Source organism: Pundamilia nyererei, unplaced genomic scaffold, assembly GCF_000239375.1.
Source record: "Pundamilia nyererei isolate P.nyererei 1_Seehausen unplaced genomic scaffold, PunNye1.0 scaffold00023, whole genome shotgun sequence".
NCBI classification, from domain to species: Eukaryota; Metazoa; Chordata; class Actinopteri; order Cichliformes; family Cichlidae; genus Pundamilia; species Pundamilia nyererei.
Window position 1 is genome coordinate 2,244,171 of NW_005187424.1, and position 27,606 is coordinate 2,271,776.

At 39.0% G+C, this 27,606-nt stretch overlaps 1 protein-coding gene across 4 annotated transcripts in view; it reads right to left on the reverse strand.

Moving 5' to 3' along the window:
- The window catches only part of lpp (LIM domain containing preferred translocation partner in lipoma), a 178,474-nt gene that overhangs the window by 126,167 nt on the left and 24,701 nt on the right, over nucleotides 1-27,606 (reverse strand). For all 4 annotated transcript variants that reach the window (XM_005727169.1, XM_005727166.1, XM_005727167.2 and 1 more), the window contains one exon: nucleotides 21,818-21,862. The gene's annotated coding sequence lies outside the window, so the exon portion shown is untranslated. The remainder of the gene's footprint in view (nucleotides 1-21,817; nucleotides 21,863-27,606) is intronic.

The following is a 27,606-nucleotide window of genomic DNA, read 5'->3' on the forward strand; positions in this document are numbered from 1 at the left end:
TAAATAAACAAAGCCCAGAGGTCAAGATGTCAACAAACCACAAGCAATGCAAATAACAAAACGCCATAAAAACCATGAAGACACGTGCAAATCGCAAACGCTTTATTTCTGAGAATAAGCCAAAAGATGCATAAATAGATGCAAAATCCTTAAAAGCAAATGCAAAAAACACCACTTAAGCGATAGAAAATAAGCACTGCACTCAAAGCACACCACTGTCACTTACAGATAAATCAAAGTTTCGGTTTTTAAGCTAGCTGCGCTAACATCAACAGTGATCTGCAGCTTCATCTTTACCTCAGACATTTCCAGTGTGAAAACCTGCACTTCCTCTCAAGTGCACTCAAGGCTTTTTTGGCTATAGAAAACAAGGCAATCACCAGAGACTCCCTTAAAAAAATTCCAATTTTACATTTTAGTCTCTTAAATTTAGGTATGTGGCCGATAAGTGTCCTGACAAATAGAGCTGTAGCTGATCATCATCTGACAAGCCTCACCTCCACTGACTAGAATCCCCAAACTAGCCGTTTAGACTGTGTCTGAGCTAATGATACCTTGTGGAGCATTTTTAAAACAATTATCTGAAAAATAATTTGGCTTCTAATAAGTCTGTCAAGCCAAATTATTTGTCATATTCGTTTATGAGTGAATTTCTAAGTTTATTGTTACTTTTTACTAATTAGCTGGTGCAGGTCTTGTGTGATGCACCTGCACAGTTTGTGACTACAGCTTGTTAACCATGTTTGCTAGCCCAAATTGATCATTTGACACTCCACCCTCTCATGCAAATGTAGTAGCTTCTGACTCCAAAAACATAAAACGATGTTGGTTATCAAATGGTACGGTTTCAACAGTGGTTATATCAATTGTTATGCACAGTCTATGCACGCGAGTGGGTGCATCTCAAGAAAATGACGGGAAAATGTCAAAAGAGAGAGACAAAGCTGTGAGCAAGAATCACAAAAAGGCCACAAAGACATGCAAAAGAATGAGAGATAAAATACAGCAAAACCCCAACAAAGATAAGAAATGTGACCAATACGTGCTGCAAAGAAACAAAATGGGCACAAAACAACCTCAAAAACACAAAAATAACATCAAAGACACGTCAAATGATACCCAAAAAAAGACACAAAACAACCACAAAAGTTTCGTAATGACGCTCCATAACCTTGTTACTGGCTGTGTTCACACTATAGGATCCTTCAAGTACCTTGAGCTTCCAGGGCCAAGGTCTTTATCCACTTGCCACTGAGGGGTTTTCTTTTTCTCATAACTGACCTTAAACAGTGATTTTTAACAGCGTTTCTCTTTACAAGGATTCATAGAACATTGGTTTTTCAATGTCTCTGCACTCTCTCTGGTGTCACCATATCTTTGAAATTTTTATCTGTGCTAAAAACCACAAAAAACAAAACCCAAAATGTACTATTCATACACAAACAAGAGGCAGAGAGAGAGTTAAAAGGGTCAAAACACTTACTGAGAAAATGTAATGTTTGAATACGCTCTCTAAACTTCTTTTATACTCAGGAGTGGCATCATTCAATTGCTGAGTTTCAGAATTACAGTATAAAAGAAAAATGATACTTCTGCATGATGTGGGCATATAAATAACCACTGATTCCACTGATCGACTGCTTGCTAAAGTAACAACTTCCTAACATGATCTGCATGACTTTTTCTGAACAGCTGTTGAGTAGTTTACTTGAGTTGTTGGCCTTTGCTCCCTAATGACAGCAGCACAACTTTTCTGTAAATATGTGAATCTGAGTTTAATGCTGACTGACAGCTTGTATTGGCTTGGGATATATCAAATAGAATTGGATGGCTTGCATGACTGGTGTATGTGCTCCTTGATACTGCAAGTGGTAAGATGCGACGTCTCAGGAGTTTATCTTATCTCAGTCTCAGGAGGTTGCTGACTGACAGCTGTAAATATATCACAACACAACCTTAACCATCTCTCGCATACCTCTGCGGAAGATGGCAGACTTAAAAAATAATATTTGCATCAACAATAAACAAAGAAGATATATTTTATACTTTCACAAATCAATGGAAAACAACAGAAGCTGATCTACCAGATGATCTTGAGAAACTGTACGTGTGGACGAATACCACAGCTCTAATAGCTTTAATGCTTTTTCACACAGGTGTAGCAGCGTTATCGGAGGCTTGATCAGACTTAATCAGTGAGAGAAAATCGAGTTAAAGAGTTCACCTGAATAGCAGCAGCACTGTGGATTGTCTGAGGCACTCACAGTTACTCAGTGGAGCAAAGTGACATGAAGTCGCATTTGCAAAATTCACCAATGGGGTGGAAAGGTCTGCGGCTGAACTTGGAACAATGCAATCATCTATAAGTGAAGATGCCGCTAGTTCATTTCACTGGTCACCAATATTCCACCAACAAGCAAATTAGCACCTCAAAATCGAGCAGACCTGGTGAGGGAGCAAGTCATCTATCCGCTAAATATTTGAAATTTTAAAAACTCTTAACCAAAGGACGAGGCCGGTTCAGACATTAAAAAAAATTCAATGCAGGACTATTTATCAACCAGGTCTTAGTTTAGTTTTGTTTGTTTTTTATCCTGGAAGAAAAAGTTACCTATAAAAAGAAGAACTTCACACACAAATCGCAAATTAGCACAAATTAGCGTGAAATGTCTTTCTCATATTTTCATTTTTTCCAATTAATTTGACTTCAGAACCGTTATTCCAACAAACCCATCCTTAAAAAGAGGAAGAAAGGTTTTAGAATGACAGAAAGGAAAGTATGGCGACTGCATACAGAGGACTGTCACATAGGACACAGGCCTCCTGTGAGAAACCTACCTTCATTTTTTTAATATGCATATTTTTACTCACGGTTATTGTGAGGTTTAAGAAAATCAAAAGAGTTGACAGACTGAGAAAAAGGTCATGCTTTCACAACAATACGCACATGTTAGAATGCATTTCAAAATGCCCTGGAGGCAAAAGCTCCACAAGTCATAAAGTTATGACCTTTATGGTTTCCCGCCGGCAACAATTATTTTCTGTCCACATCTAAGAATCCTTGAAAATCAATTTCTCAATGAATTTCTCACTATAAGTAATGAAGTCCAACATGAAAACAGGTGAGCTTTGAGGATGGCTTCCCCAAAGTTACACATTCTTAACTCCTTATGCGGTCATGAATAAGAAGAAGTTCTCAGCGACTTTCAGAAAATTAAACTCTCAGGCAAGGACATCATTAGCTTTAGCCTTTTTATCTGTCTTTAAAAAGAAATGCAGTGCTATAGTAAATACCTTTCAGCAGGAAGCACTGGAACTCTCCCAAAGCTTTTGACTCTTTAAATCTTAAATGGCTCCTATCTGATCTAAACATAAAACAACTGAATCTTCAGTCTACTTAAACTTATATCTTCGTGGTGAACCCTTAAATTAGCATGAAATACATCCTTTTGAAGTGCGCAGCTTCTTTGCCTAGCAAAAAAAACAGCGCTCGTCACGAGCGATCCAAACGGCCTTTCTCAGCAGCCGAAGGGGGAACACTGGTCCTTGCCTAAATAAATGCTCCAGCTCTGTTGTGTATATGATGGCTTAAAATCAAATCAAGCTGTTAATCCAGAAACTACAGAGGTGACAGTGAAGGACCGTTATTCAACGCTGGCCTGTAGCCACACATGTCACTCTCGGATAGGTAGCTAATAAGTGCCTTTGGTTTTGGGGCAGACTGGGGCAAAGTCAACAAAGTAGAGCTTATCTGGGAGGTAAAAACAGTGAGCGAGGAGCTGCGGACTTGCCTCGAAAAGATAAAACATCACATCAAGCCATCATTAATTGGCCTCATTTGACAGTCACTATCCCAGGGCTTCTTATCACAGCAGAGGAAATGCTTATCATACAACAGGGGCACTTTTTTAATGCCGTCTCTACCTGCAAAGGCTGAAGGAGGTGGGGGAAAAATGAGCGCGGTACTAAAGTCATCCTTGATGTGTTAATTGCTGCTTTTCATTTTGGAAATGAGCACTCGATGTTAAGAAGTGACTGAGCAGGATCTGCTGGTCGGCTGATACCAGAGGAGTACAACAGCTGACTTCTCTGTTTTAAATATTTGTGCAATGAGGTGGAAGCGGTTTTCTATTCAATTCAATTTTATTTTATTTTATTTACACAGCGCCAAATCACAACAACAGTCGCCTCAAGGCGCTTTATATTGTACAGTAGATCGTACAATAATAGATACAGAGAAAAACCCAACAATCATATGACCCCCTATGAGCAAGCACTTTGGCGACAGTGGGAAGGAAAAACTCCCTTTTAAAAGGAAGAAACCTCCGGCAGAGCCAGGCTCAGGGAGGGGCGGCCATATGCTGCGACCGATTGGGATGACAGAAGAAAGACAGGATAAAGACATGCTGTGGAAGAGAGACAAAGATTAATAACAGGTACGATTCAATGCAGAGAGGTCTATTAACACATAGTGAGTGAGAAAGGTGACAGGAAGGGAAAAACTCAATGCATCATGGGAATCCACCAGCAGCCTACGTCTATTGCAGCATAACTAAGGGAGGATTCAGGGTCACCTGGTCCAGCCCTAACTATATGCTTTAGTAAAAAGGAAAGTTTTAAGCCTAATCTTAAAAGTAGAGATAGTCTACCTCCTGTATCCAATTCTAAATATATGCTAAAGTTATATGATGAGGAGGAGAGGGTGTGGTCAAAGGCCAGAGGAGTGCAGTGCACATAAAGCTGGGTGTTTCAAGGAGAGTCCACAGCAGGAGGCTAGGTGATAATTAAGTTGACAGGCTTCCTCAAAGAAAATTTAAAAAAGCACAAAGACTATCTCAAAACTTTCAGAAATCTAATTTATGAAGACAGACTGGAATCATCGTCTCATGAGAAAAGCACGAGTTGCAGGAGGACACATTTTAAGGTTGGACAGACGTAATTATGATCCAGAACTCGCAAACACTCAATTGTCTGGCTGTGTGACTGGAACCGGTTGGTTGGGGAAGAGTCAAGTGATAAAATAAAATATGATAAAAGGGAGGCAAGCTTGCAATTTGGGGGCTCGAACTGTCAGCGTTGTGAGTCTTCATAATTGCATGTGTGTGGTGTTGGAGCTGTAAATCACTTCTGAATGCAGAGTTATTTAAAACCTGTGGAGATCTGGGATGGATACAGTTTTCTCACTGTATTGATCATGAGGCTTAAAGTCCTCTTTTTTCTGACAGCACAATGAAATTTTAAAAGAAGAGAATTTTTTCAGCTTTGTAATACTGTGTTTATTTAATTAAGATCTGCTGGTGCAGAGTTGGCCCAAGTTGTTCAGTTATCCAAATTTAAGACTAACCTTTGCTTGACAGCACATGAGTTTCTGCAGTTATTTCCACCCTGTTGGTTATTAAAATATTGCTGTGAGTTTGCAGAACTTGCTGGGTCAGCTTTGTTCATCCCACAATTTGATGTCCAAACAAATACATGCAAGTGCAAACCCTCTCTGTGAGGCGGGACCTTCTTCACGATCAAATTCTAAGGATTTTAAAAAACCTTCTGACCTAAAGCTGTTTGATAAATGTGATTTTTTTCAAGCTGTAACATAAAAAATGTTTCGTCACAAGTGTTAAAATTTTACTTTGACAGATAGAATCACAGCTAGGAGATGGACCTGGCATCCAAATATAGGTGAAAAGAAGACCTTTAAGCTCCTTTAACCTGTCCCCAGCTTGTTTCTGTTACTCTACATCGCAGCCACTAAACTGCAGCAGTTTATTATCATACAACACTTCAACCCACCCTTTCGTATTGTGAGGGCCTGTACCTCAAAGATTAAAACTGGAGGAAATACCCATGCTATGACGTTAACAGCTCAGTAAACCAATAAAATTTGAGCTTAGATTTTTATATAATAGTTTAGGGTAAATGATAGTATTTCACGTTGAATTAATTTTCCCCAGAATTAGATCCAAGTGTGCAGGTAGTGCTTGTAATGAAAGTTTACATGTAATGAAATGTGCTATATATTAATAAAAAATGTCATAGCATTCCTGATCATGCGAGCAGCACTGATGGGATTGGATCGGAGTATGCCTAATGTTTAGTTGATCTGGTTGATCTGTTACTCCAACTGGACTTGCTACACTCTATTTCAGTCTCACCTGTACCTGAGGCAGCTCACCACATCACCACTGTCGCCTGCTTGGTTTTCCACCACAGACCACAAAAAAGAAAAAAGAAAAAAAAAGTAAATGACATCTTCTCACCTACGTGTTCTGCACAACCGCCATCGTCCCCTTTACGAAACAGTATCTTTTTGACTGCCTGCATATGACGCATTTTGGGGACATCTGTGAGTTATCTTTACAAACAGTAACCTGGGTTACATTCTCCCCAAGCATGCACTGCACCATTACTGAAACACCAACAACAACCATGACTGAAACCAAACTAGTAAATGGAAAGACAATGGCACGACGTGACAAGTGAAACATGTCAGAGAAGCTGTAATTAGATTAGAATGGTTTTGGATTCCTCACAGCACCTGCTGCTGTTGTTACACCTTTCCTCTCTTACTCAGTCCTTCAGCAAATGAAACATCTTCAAAAAGAAAAAAAATCTTCCGCTGCTGTTCTTCACCAAGCTGTTATCGACAGAAAAACTAAGTCAAACTTCTTCCAAACACAGTATTGGAGCAGCGGTGTTTCCTATCGTGGACTCTTGGTGGACGGTTTATCATTCTGAGACAGTAAACGGGCTCGTTTCCCATTTACGTCTGAGCTTTCTGAACCTTTTCATATCACACGTATTGAGCTGTTATTTTAATGTTGAACACAGCTTATCCTCTCCTTCTACAATGAGCGCTGCACATCTATCCCCTTATTCAAACTTGTATTGGGTTTTGGCTTGGGGACTTAATCCTTTCCCCGGCTCGCTCACTGGCAAAGCCACACGAAATCAACTCATCAATAACACGTTGTTTACTGAATGCAGATGACTTTGCTCAGGAATCCCCTTAGCACAGCACACAGGCATGAGTGTAAATCATCTGAGCATGTTTAAATACTTGAGCTGCCATTTAAGCAATTGCAGCAGACACAGATTTCACATTGCAATTGTTTCCAAATCACTTGGGCTTGGCCCCGATGAAAGATGCCAACAAAGAGCCAGGGTGCTTTGCCCCTTTGTCTCAACTTTCAGGTATTACTTCAGCTGCACACACAGAAAACAGCATCTCATATATTCTCCTTCACACTCTATATTCTGCAGTGCTGGACTGCAGGACCACAGATACATAACAATGAGGAGCTTTAGGCCCATAACTTCATCATGTCACACTAAGCCAGAGTTTCCTCATCTTCTTTTTAAGGCGCACAATACCAGCATCTAAGCGCACTGCAAGTTTCTAAGCCACGGTGGGAGTGCAACAAAGAGCTTGTGAATTACTACAGACGGATAGTTAGCTGTGTCCAAAACGGTGACATTCTTTAATGTATGTCACTATACTGACAGTAGCTAAGGCCTTTGCAGGTTGTCGACCTAAAAGCGGGTCAGAAGTTGCTGTACTGATCAGCTGACACACCCTTCTATACATTTTTTTAAAGGTCACATGACCCGTACATAACATTAACCTAGCTATCAGTTTAAAAATGAATTGTCGCTTCAGTTACATTTGGCATCAGCTATTGTAACTAGCATCTCCAGCTGCAGCTCATGTTTGCTCGAGTATTCACAGACACAGCATGCTACAGAAAAAAAAGGGAAAAACAATCATCAATTGCCATTTAGTCCAAAAACAACAAAGAGAAAGCTTTCAAAAGTTCAACGCTTGGGATAGCAGTAGGGCGGTAAAAACACAACTTCTGCAGGGGTTGGTGATGGTGTGAGGTGAATTAAACAACAGGCTTCCCCGTGATAGAACGTGGTTTTTGGATGCAGTTCATGTTCAGTCAGTGTTTTTTTATTTCCCTTTTTGCATCACTTTTAATCCCCGTTTATGTTTAGAAAACAAACTGCTTACTTATGTTATAGAAATTAAGGTTATTTAGGTTCAAATAATCCTAGAAACAAACATCTCCAAAGCAGCAACCTCAGGGACTGACAAATGAATGCGGTGCTTCCAAAAACTGCAGTTCCTCTAATGTCCACTTGGAGCAGTGTCCGGTGTGCTGACACAGGCTAGGCTTCACCTCAGCTAACTGGAGTCCTAACCGGGACCTCTGGACTGTATTTGGGCAACTGGAGCATTTTGGACAATTGTAATGTGATTATCTGGCCCTGCAACTAATGAATAGTGGCTACATCCATGTTTTACATCAATGGTTAACATGACTTACTTAACACCATTTACCTAAAAACCTCTTAAAAAATAAATACATAAAAATACAAAATTCTTTTAAAAGTACATTCAGTGAAGAGGGTGCCTAGTAACACCACAAATAAAAGACATTTAACATTACTGTTTGTATCTCCACTTAGTTATAGTGGTAGTTATAAAAGAGATTTTTTTAAACAGGTTCAATAGTATCAGAGTTTGATTGTGTGAGGTTATTATTCACTCACTCTCTCTAAATTTACAGCTTTTACTTGAGAAAAGAAAAAATGTGAAGTTTTGATTGATTTGTTCGGATTTCACTCTGGCCTGATGATGAGTAAAAAAGACTTTGAACATTTCTAAAGTGACTCTTAGCCCTAAGAAAATTAGACTGGTAGCTTAGGCCTTATAATGGGGTTCTTACTGACTGAATTTGAGGATTTTCTTTCACATGTAAAAATAAGAAAAATCCCTTGTTGGTGCAAGTTGCTGGCAGGATGGAGCCTAAAGGGAAATCGCCATGTTTTTGGAAAAACTAAAAAAATCCTAAATTTTGCTTTTATTAAGCCCAATGTCCCTGAAAAGATGACGATTTGAACATTAGTCAATATAAACCTGCAAGACACAATGTCTGCTTTTAATGAGGAGTACTTCCTTGTTTGTGAAACGTTCGAGGTCAGGAGGGTTTATTCTTCTCGTGCTGTAAATGTGATTTGATTATTTGCATTCACACCAGTGAACACCGCAGAGAGATTTGCAGCCATGCTTGATGAAGACCCGGGGAGTCTCGGAGATTTTCTTACTGATCGATCTGACAAACAGATCAGATCACCAGCGTGTTTTTTCCCCCTCTTCAAATGATGATTTTGAATAGCCTTGGCTGAGTGGTGAAATGTAGGCGGCTGAGTAAATGTAAAATCTGGATACATCTGGACATCCGCGATTCGTCCGCGGATAACTTGTTAAAAGAAATCAGATGTTTGTCTAACTCCTGCACAAAAACAAAGTGCTTGGAAAGAAATCCTGCTTGGCCAGAAGCATCTGTGCAGCATGAGCGGGGCTGCTTTTAGTCCTCGTGCCCAGTTGTTTGGACTCTTTCTTAATCTCTCACTGCTCACTCTGCAGCGCTGTGACTCTCGCTGGCACTCAAAGAAGATTAAATGAAAAGCAAATTTAAACTAGTTGTTTTTGGGAGGCTTTACACTTAATTGACTGATGGCTACTGCTGTTTACGCGTTCCTGCTGCTTCCCACTAATCCAAAACCCGCTCACTGGCACATCCAAAAATCCAACCAAGGTATCTATGTCAGCTCTCTTAATCACTCTGGGCTTGTTTTAATCTAATCTTTTCCTCTTAAGCACGTCTTATTTACTTGTTTTCTGCTCTTCACTTTCCGTGCAGAAGGTGATCGCGGCTCAGCTGTGCATCCTCCTGTGCTCCAGTTTCTCGTGGAAAGCTGCAGTAATTGTTTAAGAGCACTCCTTTATCCTCAGTGTGTAAACATGCAGTGTGATGGCAACAATCAAACCAGCTGCAGAGCTCTGTATAAAGGCTACAATTGCTCTATCATACGGCAGTTCAATACACAATTATTTTCCATCGCTGCACTAAGGTGCATGGTCCCTCCCTGTCGACGGAGCAGCATTGATTCACTGAAATAGATTCATGCTGACTGTGTTCGCATTCTAAATATGCTCCTTGCTAGTGAGAGTGTCCTTGTAGCTGTTGTAAAGTTTGCTATCTGAGCTATTACAGCTCTTGATAATTGAGGTACTGTAAATTAAGACTCCAGTGTATTAAATCTGTACATGAAAGCGTTTGATTTTAACCAGCTTTTTACCTCTAAGTGAGACAAAATCAGATACAGATAGTCTTCTTGGTTTGGTTTGAGAATATAAGAGCCTAACTGTCAGTGCTGTAATGAAAAAAAGTTTGAAATTAATTATTCAAAAAAGCATCTGTGAAAAGAAAGCAAAAAAAAAAAAAGGTGCAAGCAGAAGCTGAATTTTCCCTATTATTTTGTAATTCAAGCTAGGCCGACTGAAAGATTTTTAGACAATAAACAGTAATAATAATAATAATTAATATCTGTGACTTTAAAAAAACCCATCAGAGCCAAAATACCAAATGCTACAATTAAACTAGAACATAAAACATCTAAAACCACAATATTGGCAGAGACCCTTTTCACTACTTTATTTAATAATTAATTTTTTAATATGAGTGAAATCAAAGATAGATACACACTATATCACATCTCAACCACCCTCTGATAAATCAGTATTTTGTCCTAATTATGGAGAAAACAGAGGGTACAGATTGATTCCTCATTTTATTTTATTTTGATGGAATTTTTTTATGCTTCACATATAATTTCTGCAAACGTGCTAACATGGCTGACCCTAATGATGCTCACACAAACATCAACACAGTCCACCACTAGAGAATTAGCAATTAACGCTTTGCTTTGGAATTTGACCAGAAATGTTCAATTTTGAGTTTTACCTGTGCATTCGCAGGAATGCAGACATTGCTGAAGACACAGTTTGATTTTTATTTTGGCAATGAAAGGAGTCATACAAAAACAATGTTATGACACTACTACTTCTTTCAGCTGCACTCTTGATGGGTCCTCACAATGGATCATCTGCCTCCATCTAGCCCTGTCTCTACCTGTGTCACATCAACCCTCCTTCACTATATCCACAAACCTCTTTTTCTCCTGCCTGGCAGAAGTTCTCACTTCTAATCCTGTCCATCCTGCTCACTCCCATTGAAAACCATAATATTTTCAGCTCTGCCACCTCTGGCTCAGCCTTATGTCTTTTCGTCAGCACCACGGTCTCCAAACCATGCATCACAGTCGGTCTCACTACCATCTCGTAGACCTTCCTTTCACTCTTGCTGTCCCAAATCACCCTGACACTCGTCCCCACCGACTCCACCCCTACTGCATTTCCTTCACCTCTGTTGTGCACTGCCCGTTGATAAAGTAACAACACAAAAATACTCGAATCAGTCTTGAATAAACCAACGATGTGCACAGTTGTAAAAGTACTACAACGTGACCTCAGCAGCCCCAGGAGCTGCAGCAAGGCTTCACAGACAGACTATATAGAAAAAGCTTCCCCATCATATTGGCCATTCATTTCTGGACTAACCTTAAAATTCTGGCAACTAAAACTCCAATTTATTAGCAGCATTGTTAGTCACATGCAGTATGAAATCATCTGATGTAGGACCTGCAAGTCTAAAAGTACAAAGTATACCCGTGAAAAAGAAATTAAATCTACTCTGTCCAGTACAAACAAATGGTTTTTGAATAAAGTGGGTCTGGTCCATTCAGCTTTAAGACGGCATGAACCAACAGCGTGTGACAGAGTATCTGCCCTCGGCGTTCCTGTGTGCGATAACATCTTCAGGACAGATATCTCAAGTAAATATTTATTTCAGATGCAGTGTAATCTCACTCTGACCACTTGGCCATGTCCACCTCGGCCATCATAACTCACTGAGTCTTATCTGCTGAGGCTGGTCTGGGCAGAATCTCTTTCTAATGATGAGTTGTTGTTGTTTTTTTAGGCTGAAAGAGTGAAGAAAGAAATGAAGAAGAGGTGAGCAGGCAGGAAAGAAAATGGAAAACAAGTGAGAAAGATTACCCCTGTGACATGACTGCACTCTCAGCCTCATTCATCCAAATCTGCCAAATTTGATGTTAATGAGGCACACAATCCCATGGTAATAGATACCACAACAGCGCTATTGCAGCTCTCTGTTAAGCAGTGCTTATGAATGTAAAACACTTCAGGCTCCATGTAAGCAAACCAAACAAATTTCTGTTCAACAGCTTTTGTATGTTGATGTTCTCGACCGTCCAATCAGGCCACGCGGGGCGTTCAAACATGCTGACGCAGGACTAACCCTGTCAGGTACGAGAATGATTACGTTTGATTGGGAATGAAAAAAGCTAAGAACAAAACAAAAACTTAAATTTAACAAGAAAACAAGCTTCCTCCTTGTTTTACATGTAAAAAATAAGCATTTAAAGACATCATGCAAGAGTGTCTTTACATAGGATATTTAAGGAAAATGTTTCATTTCTTGGAAAAAAGAGAAAAAAAAGAAATGACTTTATATGATTAAGTCATTAGTGCCGACTGTACATTCCTCAAAATAAGGAATTCCACATTTTTAAGGAAGTCATAAGGCCTGATAACATGACATCCACCATAATAATCAAATTACAAAGACTCATTAGTGCATAGTTATGTCTGTCTTAAACAACTTAAAGCTCATCTCGAGTTATTTAGAAAATCTGCCTGAAAATCATTACGCAACAACAATCTCCCATTTTGGCCACAGTTTTGTTTCGTATCATTGTGATAAACATTCAAAGGTTCATTCCGTATAAAATCAACAAAATCTAAAAAGAGTTCCCACCTGACATCCCCCAGAATCAGCTGATTTTTATTTTTTGAGGGGGAACAATAACTTCAGTTTATTTAGATGAAGCCAAATGCAATTTCTCTTCAGTTACAGGCCCTGTGGGCATTTCTGATCTGCCATGCCTTCATAAGTACAGGGGATATGTACATGAAACTTTGAGTGCCGACAAACACATTAAAGCTCCTTTAAAAAAAACTGAAGCCAAATCAATTTTACACCCACTCCAACTGTCTCAATTTAGAGCCAAAATACGGTTTTTGTTCAGTGGTTTATCTCTAACCAACGTTGAGCTTCAGTATCATGAGATATATCGTGGTTTAAATAAACTGCACTAGCTTAACGTCTGTGACGCTGAGGAACAGAAACAAGCATTGACACAGCGGAAGTTTGATCTGTTTTCTTAGATTTTGTTGGAGAAAACTTTTAAAAAAAATGCATTTTGGGTACATTTTCAAGGGCGATATCAGCAAAAAGCGTCAGGGACGGCTTCTCAAAATAAGCAATAGAATATGAAAGGTGTCATTTTTAATTAGCATTTGGATACCAACTCATCAAATCACTGTAATAAGCAGAAATCAGTATCAGAAATGCTGGAATAAAGTTAAAAAGAGCAAAATTTCAGTCTGCCCCTTGTACTTCAAGAGCCTGTAACTAAGAAATTATTCAAAATATGAAGGTACAATTTTCATTAAATATTCTGAGGAGAGTTAGGTGGGGCCTGACTTTTCATTGCCCCATAATTTAAAAAATGCAAATTAATAAAGTCCAGTCATTGCAGTTGCTGCTTTAACAAGGTGCTGTTGATGTTTGCCAGACGGCTGGAGAGGAAAGTTTGTTTTCCTGTGCCGTCACTCTGTCTAATATTTGGTCAAATGTGGGCACAAGGTTGTCAGAGCCGGCAGGACTCGCCTCCACTGAACATTTACAAGAAACAATGAATAACAGGATACTTGAAACACTTCTTTTGTCGCATAAAACTTAAGACTCAATGGAACCAACCATGTGGTAACGTGCCTACACAGCAGTGAGGCAGCTCACATATTATTACAAGGTTTCTCATCTAGGCTCTGAGCCTATCGCTCCCTGCAAACACAACACACACAGAGAAATAGGGGAGTGTTGAGTAAAAATCCTCCCGGAGCCTACATTAGTCTCATCGCCCCAGCATCTCTAAAGTGGCACTGACATATCAGGGGGATAGCTGGGAAACACTGCAGCTTACACAGATCAACAAATCTGAGGGTTTCTTTGGTGTATGGCATGAGGGGCCCAAAAGTGGGCACAAAAACCTTCATGCGCTTAGTCGTGGTCATCTTGACTGTTTTGGATGGCCATGTTTTATGCTTTTCCAGGTAAAAAACAATGTGTGACTTTGTGCTACTCATCATATGAACATAAATCATATCAATATGCATATGAGAAAAAAATAGGTTTAGGTAGTAGCCAATAAAACACAATTTACTGGCTTGATATGAGCAGTGAAGCACTTGTTTTAGATATAATAAGCTAAAACCAAGCAAACATGTTTGGATCAGATTTTCTTCATGGGGTTTTGTTTCAGTCATGAAAGCTTTTAACAATAAATGCACATATAGCATGCTGCCAAACCTATGAGGTTGGAAAAGCTCTGGAGAGAATGTAAAGAGGGAAACGATTCAGAGTTAGGACTTATATTTTTCTAAAAAGATACCTCCATTCAGGTGCTGTGATTTCTCTACATACGGTAGGATGGTATTAGGACTGGGAGGAACATGAAGAATAAAAACAGAACGATCGTTGGTGCTGCAATTCATGACTATTGAACGAGAGACCACAACAATTCATACAGAGGACATAACATAACTTCCCTGATGCAGTTCCCCGGAGAGTCCAGTAAAACCTGAAGGATTTATCCATTTATATAAAGTCCTTTCACAGAAATGAGTCAAAGAAAGCCCGTCTCTGGCTCAACAAAGAGTTAAGCATTTTATATTCTACTGTGAAGCTAAACTGTTCTTGAAATTCAGCTGGCAGCCAGCCTCACTAGTCATCCGTCGATTTGATGTGTGCTTCAAGAATCTGGCCCAAACAGCCAAACTGTGAGCCAGCAATCCAAACAAACAGTGTGAGAAACCAAGAAGCATCCCCAGCAAGTTAAATTTACACCAGCGCTGTGGCCCGGTCGAGTGCGGTGGTATCCATCAACTCACTTTTCTGCTTCTTTGATCCTTTACTGTTGAAGGAGAAATGAAACCAATCTCTGTGTAAAGGCAGGTTTGCACTACTTTATCTTAAAAAAACATTTGATTGGAGTCAAATCCCACCTTAAATGTTCAGCACTTTTGGCAGCTGCTGCTAATTTAGTTTTCAAAGGATGGCTTAAAGGACATTTTGGATAGAAATGCTTCTCTTTCTGTGATACGACTCACCTTATTGTGTACCACATGACAAGTGTTGTGAAAGGAAACAGATTTCAACAACAATTTTAGATTAAGCTTTACATGTACAATTATTTTATTCAGAATTTCCAAATTAACACGTGTAAAATTAAATTTAAAACAGGATGTAAATGTTTTTCATCTGTTAAATAAATTTGAAACAGTCACTTAGTCCTCTGCATGTTTATAATAATGCATCATCTCTCTCGAGCCTTACATGTCATAAATGTGAAACTGTAAACCCACAACTTTTTGAATAATATTATATAAGAAAACTGCTGCGGATGATTTGTTTTTAACCAAAGCTGAAATTATTTCTTTATAAAGACTTTCTCTACAACATACCCGAACAATGCAGTTTAGCTGCCCAGCACCTTTAATTAATGAGAAATTTACTCTGTTAATGTCAGGCACATTAATGCATAATAATATAAAGCTTGTTAATGTTTTGTAATCAGCAGCCTAGATTTGCTTCTGTCACAATCATCCTCAACAAATCAGAAAATGATACCCCCCCCAAGGCTCTTACACCCTAAACTTATCCCAGTCATACGTTCATGGCACTTCTTCACGTAGCTGGCTCTGCTGAAGAGGAGTGAGCGTGACCATAGTAACGTAGCTGATCATTTCAGATGCTACTTTCCAAACAGCTCAACAGATCTCAGCAATGAAAAACTGAATCTGTCAGCTGACTAAAGCTCAAGTTTCTCTATTTCCTGTGTGTCAACTTCACATCTTTCACTATTTCACACAGAAAGATGAAAGAAAGAGAAGAAAGCAGAGGATGAGAGATCATTTGCAAAAATAAGGAGTGCTCAGCTAAGGGACATTTGATCAAGAAGCTAGTTTTGGCTCCTCCCTCGTTCCCACGGGGTCACTACAGCGGGTAGCTCCAAATGTTCGATTTGGTAGATTTTCTGACTTTCCTGGGATTCGTGTCTCCTCCCAGAATCAAACAGGCGAATGTGTAAAGCACTACATCTTGGAGTAACTCTACACAACCTTTGAGATTTTACATACAGCATTTTAATATTCTAGTTACCGTTTTTGTTTCCTTAAAATCAGTTTACATGATGTATTGATGAAGTTATCTGGTAAGGAACTGTGTGGAGCAAACTCTGGTGTCAAAGGTCACCACAAGGTTAGATCAAGGGAAATCAATTTAACTCGTTAGTGTTTAGTTTCACTCACCACATTCTACCTTTTGTACTTTGTGTCGAGGGACTGCAAAGGAGCCATATTAGCTCATGCAAAATCTGCTTTTATCTCGCTGAATTCAGTTGTCTAAATCCACAAAGAGCAGTAAATCTCAAAACAGCAGCACATCAGATGATAACAGCCTGTCCAGAAAGGAAAATCTAAAAGCACTAAATATACAAATTATTAAACAAATTTTTTCTGCGCGATTCTTTACCCAACACTGGACCACCTCTCCAAATGTTGGGGTTCACCCCACAAGCCAATTCCCACTTGAACCCCTGCTCAGGACCCACAGAGGAACTGTGTCTGATACTTTTAAAAAAATGTAAATAACTTTATATACTTCTGTTTGCACAGCTTCTGTGCTGAACAATCACAATCGGTGGGACTTATGCAGCTCTGCCTATGCAGAGTGATAGAGAACCAGCTGTAGAACAAATCCCACTGCAAGGTATTTCACATAACCACTAAAAAGACCTGGAAACACAACTATGAAGCAAATGAAACACATTCTGGATGCTTATCAGATCATTAAAAATCTTGCATGTGTGTCACATGATTTTGGGTGATGCTGATGTCTAATACTATATACCAAGGCCTCAATTTTTTCCATTTCTTACCTACAAAAAAAAGCAGCAGCTTTTTTGTCTGCCCCTCTCTAAGGGCCAGAATAAGCGTATTATTACTAGAAGAATGAAAGTCAGTTAATGAAAGCTGCAGTAGGGAATGAAGCTTCTTGGACCACCTGTTCAACATTTTCATATTCAGTGAAGAAAAGCTCAAGTTCCCACATGAGCTCCTTGCCATCTGTTTCAAAAATATATCAAATTTTGATTTTCAACAACAGTGCATGCTTTGCTAAGCACAGACACCTCAGAGCTTATCTTAACGTCTGCTTTTACGATTTGTGAAATTTCTGTGAAACTGTATTCGCTGCTTAATAGAAGTAAAGTGACTTAAAAGTGAATTCAGGTGATCTAAAACAATTCAAGCAACAGGTTTGGGGGGGGGAAGTCCGGCTTGCACATCTCCAACGGGATTATAGGCGCAGAAGTGTGACTGAAGCACTGATCAATCAATAAACTGCATCTGATTGAAATCAATTACAGCGAGAACCATTAGTGTTATCAGAAGACAGAAACACAAGTTTGATGTGGATGTTAAAGGAGTTCTCAGCAGCTTATCAGAAATAATGCCAACAAAGAGGCAGCTAATCAGGAGATAAAGACAAAGAGATACTGTAGGCCTTAACTAATACACCAAGTGCATACTTAATGAGCAGCAAAAAACTTTGCGACAACACTTAATTAACAACAGGTCTCATCATTTTGATTTGAAACATTTTTGCCTCAAAAACCTCCTTTTGATTGCTTTGGTTGCCTGCAGCCATAGTCACTCGTAGTCTACATGTAATACAACGACTTACCTGCACACACTCACGCTTTTCTGGGCTTTAGTGAAACTGGAAAAGTGCCAGACCTGGAAACAAAGCTTAAAACAAAGCTGTGCCTTACAGCTGCAACCTGCATTTTCCAAAACAATCAAAACAACCAGTGGTCCAGCGCTGTGAACCACACTACGACCAGCTTTTCCCTACGGACTACTTGCAACTACCAGCAATGACTTGCCAACCATTCACATTGTACACACTTTTCCTTAGCAAGCAACTGTTGCCTAAGGTTCACTGAACGGTCTTCTAGGCCTGTGTGAAAGGGGCTTTAGCAATCAATTTAACAGAGATTGCCTTCAGCAACTATTTGCCACTGGTTATGGATTACACATTTAACCCTCGTAACCAGTGGTTTCCAAACAGGGGTAGCCAACCAGCTGTTGGTTTATGGTTTCCAGCCAGTGGTTGGTAGGTGGTTTCCAACAAGTAGTTGTAAGACCAATGTCAACCATTCTCTAGGCTTATGGGCCTTAATGGTTATTAAATGGAATTGTAACTCGTGTATACTAATACTCAAGATTAGGTATGGGTACCGGTATCCGGTACCCATCATGGCAGCAGCCATTCTCCTCTGCGTGAGTAGCTTAATGTTGTTCGTGTGTAATTTACGCTGAGTAGGTTAACCACATTATTACATTAATGCATGTAAGGTGAACTAGCAAACACCGTCGTAGTTACATGCGGCTGTCTTCTTGTTTGATGGCAGATACTTCCTTCACCCTGGCTAAAAAGGCTAAAATGACCAAAGAAAAAGTGGAAAACAGCTAAACATGAGAGGTTTTTGGACAAAATTTGTGTTCTCCATTCATTAAGCACTGGTTCGAGCACCGTTTAAGCACCGGCACCGTTTCAAAAGTACCGGTTTGGCACCGGTATCGGATAAAACCTAAATGATACCCACCCTACTCAAGATATGTCACAAAAACATCAACAAAAAACATTTCTTGAGGTCAAAATTACCTTTTTCCTTGACCTCTCTCTCAGTCAGAGCACTTTTGCCAAATTTGAAACACATTTCCACAAAAAGATCACAATCCAAAGAAGGATGTTAACTAGAGATCAGAAAGAGGAATATAGTTGGCCATTTAATTAAATTAAATTCTATTTAATATTATTTATATAGCAACAATTCACAACAGCAATTACCTCAAGGCAATTTATATTATAAGGTAAAGACCCTAAAATAATACAGAGAAAAGCCCAGGAATTAGACAAACCCCTATGAGCAAGAACTTGGCAAGAGTGGAAAGGAAGTACTTAACAGGAAGGAACTAACAGAACTAGGCTCGAGGAAGGGCAACCATCTGCCTCCACCTGTTAGAGGTAATGAAAAAAAATATTTTAGAGCACAATTCAAATCTTATTTACACTGTTTCAAATTATTATCCACAAAAGAGTTTTGAAAAATGTATTGTTGTAAAGAAGTGAAAATGGTAATTTGTTGAATTTGCAGCATTAGAAGAAAACAAAAGTTATTTCAGTTAAAAACATCCTAACAGGCCAAGTTACAGGTTAACATAAGACCCCTTCTTTCATTTAACATTCACAATTCTTGCATCCATTAAATTTGTGAGGTTTTGAACATTTTCTGCTTGAATTTCTTTGCACGATGTTAGAATATTTCTCCCACAGCTGCTGTTTTGATGTAAACTGCCTCCGAACCTCATCGATCTTTTGCTTGAGGATACTGCAAAGGTTCTCAATAGGAGTGAGGTGAGGAAAGGATGGGGGTCACATCATGAGTTTCTATCCTTTCATGCCCACAGCAGCCAATGCCACAGAGGTATTATTTGCAGCATGAGGTGGTGCATTATCATGCATAAAGATAATTTGGTTCTTTTTGTACCATTGAAGAAAGTGTTCAGTCAGAAACACTACATACTTTGATGAGGTTATTTTCACACCCCTACAGGGGCCTAGCAGCTCTCTCCCCATGATTCAGTCCCAAAACATGACTCCGCCACCGCCTTGCTGATGCCGCAGCCTCGTTGGGACACGCTGGTCATCCACCAACTATCCACTACTCCATCCATCGGGACCATCCAGGGTTACACGGCACTCATCAGTAAACAAGACTGTTTGAAAATAATCTTCATGTATTTCTGGGCCCATTGCAGCTGTTTCTGCTTGTATTTTTTAGAGATGGCCAAATGTCAGGTTTATGCACAACTACACGATCCTACACCTTCAGTTTCGTGGGACTCCAGAGGCACCAGCTACTTCAAATACCTGTTCGCTGCTTTGTAATGCCGTTTTAGCAGCTGCTCTCTTAATCCGATGAAGTTGTCTGGCAGAAACCGTCCTCATTATGCCTTTACCTGCACAAACCCTTCTGTGCTCCGAATCAGCCACAAATTCATTCACAGTACGATGATTACGCTAAACTTTTTGTGAAATATCTAATGCTTTCATGCCTTGTCCAAGGCACTGCACTGCATCTGACACTTTTCTGCGACAGGGAGATCCTTTTTCTTTCTGATGTTGTTTGAAAACTGTGGCATGCTAGGCTCCCTTTGATTGGGCTCACCTAACAAACTAATTATGACATCACTAATTATGAATATATCAGTGATCCTAAGAGGCCTGAAACACAATACAGTCATTGAGTTTAACTGAAAACAAAAAACTGAATATTTATGACGTTAAAATCATATTTGCATAATAATTTGGAAAGCAGCGAGGTATTCGGTAACTGATGTCCACGTGAATACTGAATCCTTCGTCATGGAGTCATGTTGTTGTATTTTTATCACCAAAATCTATCAGCTCATTGTTGACATCAAGTGAACTGATGTGAAGAAATTCCCTCAAGACGTGTGTGGTCATGAGGATATACGAGAGAACATCAGATAAAATTCCTGTGGCATAAGAATTTTATCAAACCTTAATATCAGGGTGAAGACTCCTTGCATTAAGGACCCAATGATCAAATTCCATATTGTTTAAACGTACAAAATTAAATTCACACAATTTCAACATTTTCATGCACCTAAAAATTAACTCAACGCAATTGTGCACATTATTAGCAAAAATGAATTCTTTAAAAAAATAATTACATAATGAAGTATGTAGTATGGAGACTGTAACAACACAAAGCATGATGATCTGGATGGGTAAAATTAAGGTAATTTCATAATTTTACTGATGTTTTTATTGCTGTTTACAACACCACAGTGAGTCACGTGACCGTTGTTTTCAGGCTGAAGTAATGCAGTCGAAAGTCACGACATCTATCTATGTAACCTCGCTGTAGATCAGAATCGATCACAAATAAATTCCTATGCAGGGTTTGGCTCAGAGAAGGACAATAGGAGCACACAGGAGCTGAAGGCTTGTGGTCTTTCTGTGTAGTGGAAAACTACACTTTTTTTTTTTTTTTAAAAGGAGCCCGCTTTTTCCCCACATTTGGTATCTAAAACACATGATCTGTTTTCTCCTCACCGAGGCTAACTAACTAAATTAAGACTGCATCACAGGAACACCCTTAAGCCAATTTTCAATGACGCAGATACCTTGAATAATACACAAGTATCTGTAACTAATAAACTTCCAAGAATTTGTTACACATTTATTGAAAAAAAGCTGCAAATTATTTAATCATAAATGTACATGTTTTAAAATTTCCTACCTCCAAATTTGGTGTACTTGTGACAAACACAAAACTCACCGAGTTACATGTGCATCCTACTTATTCATTACAACATACATCCTGATGTACATCCTGATTATAAAAGAAACAAACAAAAGTAAGATGGCTTTTGGTTCAATGTCTAAACAGGAAAACCAAAAAGGGCCACTCCGCATTAACTACCTCTACCAATCAAGAATCGCATTCGTTTTCCTGTAGATATGCATGTAAGATGCCCGACCTAAAGTATGGTAATAAAAGAAATAAAACCAGACTTTGTATGGAAACACATCCAGCGTTCATGGAAGCCTGTCTGGTCCGTGAACACATTAGAAGAGGAGGAAGAGGAGTTAAAATTAGGTCGGGTACTTACCCAAATTTGACACAAAGTGATGGCGGGGGCTACAGGATCAGACACCTGAAAAAACAACAAACACCTCATAAATAAAAACAAGTTTGTCGCAAATAATAAATAATCATTTCAAGAAGAAAAGATCTGAAGAAATAAACTGAAATGGTCCAATTTTGAATCCATCCACATCGCCTTTCATGCAGCTGTTTACTTTTAAAAAGTTGGCATTAAAGTCTCTCTCTAACTCCTCAAGTTAAACGCTAACTTTTGACTGCAGGGGATAAATTCAAAAATGATAATTGTGACTGAAATTTCTATTTCTGGTGTTGTGAATGTCCTACATTCTGTTTAGATGCAGGTAAGGGTGGGGGTGGAATGATTTTTGTCTCCAGGGCCCAAAGATGTGTATTTCTCTTGCTGAGGAATGCTTTTGTTCTGATAAATTGACAGTGTCAGTTTCCCACATTGCCACAGTGTGGCATATACTATAGGGAGCAGTAGTGGGAACACAGATGCTACATACGATTGGCGTCAGTCAATGTGACAGTTCTTGTTTTTTCTTTCCTTTTGAAGGAGGGGAGGGGGGCTATTTTTCTAAATCTGAACTTCCAAGTCGAGGAAGCAGGAAGGAACAGGAATTAATACACCTACACTCCCCTTTTCCCTTCAGAATGGCAAAAATCTCTTTGTACTCGCATCATAATTACTGGTGGGCGCCAGTTTGGGAATCGTTATCCATGCCTCCTTCACACTTACTTTTTCTGTTTTTGCAAGTATTGTAGCGTGTTTTGAGAACAAGCAATTGACAACTAGGTCTTTTCTCAACCTCACTCCAGTTTCTGTACGCCGTCTTAATGTTAAGGAACGGGTATTGCTTGAAGTGGCGTTCCTTGTTCTAGCATATGCTTCCTATTTTGAGAATTTTTTTTTTTTTTTTCAGCCGGGCGTGGATGGAAAGTAACCAGCAGACGAGGTGCTGAGGACGTTTCTCCAGGGAAATAATGTTGATGAACAAGCTCTATTTTGGAGTCTTTCCATGCAGTCTGACAATCTGAGCCTATTCAAAATGCAAACAAAAGTACTCAGTAATTTTATCCCCCAAAATGTTTTACTTTTCACTTTTAATTAGGAGTTTTACTGCTGAGCACCTTGGTATATTTTATAAAAAAACAACCCCCCCACCCCATGCACACATTATCATCAACTAAACTTGCATGCTTTATATTTATGAAAACCTTCCACCAGAAGGGAAAATAAACATAACAAACTGCAACTACTTCATAATAATATGTAATAATATATGTGAAATAATGGATGTCTGCTGCATGTTTTAGTTCATATTTATGAAACTTTCCACATTAAAAAGAAGCTCACATGGTAAAAAAATTATTTAACCAACTTTGCGTCTAGCAATGTATAAGTATTACCATTAGACATCAAGCAAGAGTGAAATATTTGATGGGATGTTAAAGAAAAACAAAAAAACTAATGCTGTGAGTACAATTTCACGAATTCTCAACAAGGACATTAAAAAAAATTCAAATGAAAAAATTCCTTTAAAAAAAACAAAAACAAATCAAAAACCTGCTGACTGATTTTGACAGATGTGAAAATATTCTACCAATCATCCAACTCCAGTCGCTAACAAAAAAAGCAGACGATCAGTCATTTAAATATCAATCCACAAAATTGTGTATTACAAAGGTATTTTCCAATATTTCCTTCTAATTTATCTGCTGAAGTACTGACGAACGTGTGAGCTAGCCTTCTGTCACCGTGCCAGTGCAAAGAATTCATCTGTTGTTCTCGAATCTTTGAGCTGCATGCCGACAGAATGTTTCAGAGCTCACCGCCCTGACCTATTTTCTTCTACAGATACCAAACAATGAAAAATGGCCACTCTCTTATAACACCATCTTCAGCTTTTCTCCTCCAAGTATCCCCATCAAGGCCACCCTTTTTACACAGACACGCACACACACACACACACACACACACACACACACACACTAACTACTGTGCTATCTGCACACGCAATGTTGACTGAGAAAGTAACAGCTAACTTGGGACCTTATTAAGTGTTTAGAAAATATGCCTCACTTCCTGTTTGCTTGTCTTACCATCAACTTAAGTTGCGTGCCACTGCTTTGTGGTTTGGATTCTTTATTTATACCTTTATTTACCCAGGGTGGTTTAGCAAGTGCTAATATTATTTTTCTGCAGCTCGACACACACACACACACACACACACACACACACACACACACACACACACACACACACACACACACACACAAAAAAGCTTACAGGAGTGTGTGTGTGTAACACAAACAGACTTTTGAGGCTACATCCAGATTTCCTGAGGTAAAAAAAAATGAGAACCTGGACTAGCGTTAGCGCCAACGTCTGACCAATGGCTGTGAAGGCTTTCCTGAGTAGTAGAGGGCCTGAGACCTGGGCACTAAATTTGATTGATCTTTGAGTGTCTGAGTCCAGCACGTTCTGTGCTCAGACATCTGGGGAAATGTCCAGCTGAGCAGAAAATGTGATCTGGCCAGAAATCGTGGAAAACACGGGATAGAGTTGCTCACGGGTGTGTGTGCGCGTTGCTGTCCGTTGCCAACCTTGGCCAACTCAGAGAATTTAAAGCAACGTTAGAGTGAACGAGCTCTGTGCCTGTAAGGCAGCAGTAGGAAACAGTAGCTGTTCCAAATCTGTCCAAGAAGAAATTTTTTAAAACTACTCTCAAACTTTTACGGTTTCCCAAACATTGTATTCATGATGGGGCTGGGAATAGGGGGTGGGGATATATATGTGTGCACACATTCTTAAATTAATTATTAAACCTATTTTATAGGATTTATTTCTTTAAATCTACTAAGTACCTTTTGATTTGATTTTAATTTTTAAAGCGTCTCTGTGGTGACCTACCTTGAAAACATAACACATGACAGGAAACACCAGGAGTAGTTTGTTTGGTGAAACTAGCTTTCAAAATAAAAGTGAGTCAATCTGGGATTGAATGGTTGAATTTCTCTCTCTCTCTCTCTCTCTCTCAAAAGGATTAATTGCTAATGTGTGTCCCCTTTTGTAAAGTTAGTTTTGATTTTTCTCTAAGCTCTAGTTTTTCCTCACACTTAGTTATATTCTTTCACCTGAGTAAAATTATGTGTGGGAAAGACTATTTTCCTAAAGTCTACATTAACAACGTGCACACAAGTCTCATGATATTCAAAAGTGAGGCTTTCAGGTCATGACTACTATACATGGTTATGAGCTAGAATAAGACCTAATTTGGTCTAATTTGGCAGCTTTCACCTATTTTGTGTCTAACACAGAGACAGTCTAACAGAAATGTTGGTGCCAGTGCTGACAGAGATTTCACTCAGCTACACTGGAAGGAGCTCACCGTTAATCCTGAACAGATAACTTATCAAGCACATTTTTCTAATCTCAGGCATATATGACTCATATTTTTTCTTTTCCAAAATAACTGTTAGAACTGTAAGAAAACACCTGCTTTCAGACATAATCCTAATTTTAAAAAACAAATAACAAAACAAAGAAAAAAATTAATGCTCACACAATTACAAAGCTCTAAAAGGAAAAATAGAGTGATTGTGTGTGGCAGTTGTTTAAACACTTCACTTTCATGAAAAGTAAAAAGAATACCTGCTGTACATTATGGCACAAAGGCTTAGCTACCAATAACACATTTTTATCCGATATATGTTGATATATTCTACAAATAAACACAGACAAGTGGAAGAAGATGGATTGAAGGCACAATAAAAAAAAAACAACCTTATTTGAACTACAATTCCCAGAATGCCCTGGAAGATGTAATTTGTGTTATTGTTCATTGTTCAATTTATTTCATTAAAAAGTGTCAACTAGCTTTTTTCAGTAGATCTTGTTTTCACTGTGAGAGTATGAGGCAACTATAACCGAACACCACCGATTCTAAAGTAAAAATAAAAGTTATGAATTTAAAGGGACGACTTTTTTTTTTTTTTAGATTTCAGTAGGTTTATATGTCAACAATGTTAACCATGAAAAGTTTACATCATACTAGATCTAAAAAATATGTGCATTATTGATTTTTTTATGAGATATGACTCTGTCAAGTAAAGTGCAGCAAAGAGGTGGGAAAGAAAATGTCATGTTGTCCATGACCTCTGAATTGCACCGTGCGATGCTACGTCGATCTCTGGCAAACTACAGCAACAGCAGCATGCACCTGTCACTGTTACCGCACATCACATCTCAACTCAATTTAGCACAATTACTACTTAGGCATGATGGGGGGCACAGGGACATTTGGGGAGTTAGTATCTGCTGGGCCATGGTCCTCATCGGCAAGATGCGTGTAGATGCCAATAGGGGCGCAAAGAAGCCCAGGTGGCAGCAGATTTGGTCCCTCGGGAGACCTGCACATCAGCGACAGGAAAAGCGGTGGAGTCCCAAGGTGCCAAAAATAAACCGGGTTAGAAACCACCGTTAATGATTCTTCCACAAGTTGAACTATGAGATTCTTTAAGATCTTTACTTCTTCCAGATCAATTTTGATTACCAGAGGTTGTCTTTCTGTCACTTTGGCTCAAGCTAAACTAAACTGTGAGTGAGCTTGGGCTTTTAGGTTGGGGCAAAGATCCACCACTGTGAAGGAAAGGGGTGCACTTGACTTACAACATAAAAAGCATTTTGGACTAACTGCAAGCTATAGAGAGGTGAGTGTTGAAGACCCATAAAAAAAAAAGAGAATTGCAGTAGTCCAGCCTTAAGGTGACGAAGGCATCAATGCATTTTTCTAGGTCTTTAGTAGGAAGATAAGACTCCACTTTGGCAATTTCATGTAACTGATAAAAACTAGTTTTCACAACTTTGGACATTTGCTTCTCCAATTTAAAAGAGCTATCTAAAAACACTGACAGATTTCTTACAGTGTGGGGATGATGACAAGTTATCCAAGTTATCCAAAAGGGCATGAGTTCCTGAAACTGTGTTGACCGTTTTTTAACATCATGCACAGTTAAGCAGAGGCAGCACTGGGACGGAGACATCCAGTTTCAAGGGGAAGTAAATTTGGATGTCATCAGGATAACAGTGAAAGGGAATGTTGTATTTCCTGGAAATAGATCCCAAAGGCAGAGTTATAAAGATAACAGAGTTGGACCCAAAACAGACCCCTGTGGCAAAAATGGTGACTATTCCACTTTCAAAGATACTGGCAGCAGCCAGTAATACCTCTTTCTTTACTTTTTACTTAATTTTGTAGTGCTCTTGTACTTTCTGCCGTGACCAAAAATTTCTCACGTGTGGGACTAATAAAGGTTTATCTTATCTTATAGAGGTTTATCTCTCAGCCACCTAAGTAGATGCACCTGTTGTATGAATTTCAAAATCTTATGTCGTCTTATTTGAGTTATTACATTCACAAGATTTTCAGAAAACTTGGCCTTTGACCCTTTGACCTTGAGGTCGAGGTCACCACTATTCAAACTTGTCGAAGGTTTTTAGTAGATATAGGTCTGGTATCAATTTGAAACTCCCACATCACTTCTTTCTTGAGTTATCACACTCACAAACGTGGGTGCCTGCCTGCTCAGCTGACAGGATGACGACAATACCCATCAGTCTTTTATCACTGAGGGGTAAAAACCATAACCATCTGTACATAAAATAAGCGTTTTGTAATGGAAAAAAGAAAGGTTTTTAAAAAAGTTTTACTGCTTATTAGGGCTGCTCAATTAATCGAATTTTAATCACGATTACGATCTGGGCTTTCAACGATCATTAAAAATGACTGA